The sequence below is a fragment of the Lipotes vexillifer genome, unplaced genomic scaffold (assembly GCF_000442215.2).
Source record: "Lipotes vexillifer unplaced genomic scaffold, Lipotes_vexillifer_v1.1 scaffold100, whole genome shotgun sequence".
Lineage (NCBI taxonomy): Eukaryota > Metazoa > Chordata > Mammalia > Artiodactyla > Lipotidae > Lipotes > Lipotes vexillifer.
In genome coordinates this window covers 1,723,474-1,724,118 of record NW_006774075.1, presented here as the reverse complement: position 1 = coordinate 1,724,118, position 645 = coordinate 1,723,474, and the positions used below count along the sequence as shown (strand labels likewise).

At 34.6% G+C, this 645-nt stretch overlaps 1 protein-coding gene across 1 annotated transcript in view; it reads left to right on the top strand.

The window, feature by feature from the left end:
- The window catches only part of CCDC149 (coiled-coil domain containing 149), a 90,525-nt gene that overhangs the window by 76,378 nt on the left and 13,502 nt on the right, over positions 1–645 (top strand).

Sequence of the window (645 nt, the reverse complement as noted above, 5' to 3'; positions counted from 1 at the left end):
TCTTTCCCTGGAAACAACTTTGTAGGAATATTTTTAGTTACTTGACCTTTCTGCACAAACCCTTCTCTACCCTTGAATCATATTGGTTGCTTCCTTGTAATGGATGAGAAATTAACATTGCCACGGGGACATGGACAAAACCACACGTTTTCTTAACATAAATCTGAACAGCCACCTTAGGTTGCCTGGAAGTGTGTTTCATAAATTGGAATTTTTAGTAGAAACTCCTTGAACTTGATGTCAAAAGACCTAACAGACCTAATTAGTGGCAAGTGCCATCCTGGGGATTTGAATGATCCATTTTGCACAAGAACATTTTGATGCGGTTAAAACCTTATCTCCTTTGAAGGCCTTTCTTTTATTGCATTGAATTTCAACACAGTCAGGCAAATTTTTCGTTTATTTGTGCAGTCAGATTGCTATTTCTGTGCATGTACTGGAGTTTGGATTTTTTTTTTTTCTCTCTCCAAATGTCTTAGTGAGATTTCACAATGTTTTATTTCTACAACTTATGTAAAAAGATGGAAGTTGAATAAATGAAAGAATGCTGAGAATTTCCTATCTCTGCTGTTGTTTGGTCTGGGTTAGAATGGCTATTATGCAATAACAATTGTTTCTTTCCTTTTTTTTTTTTTTTTTTTTTTT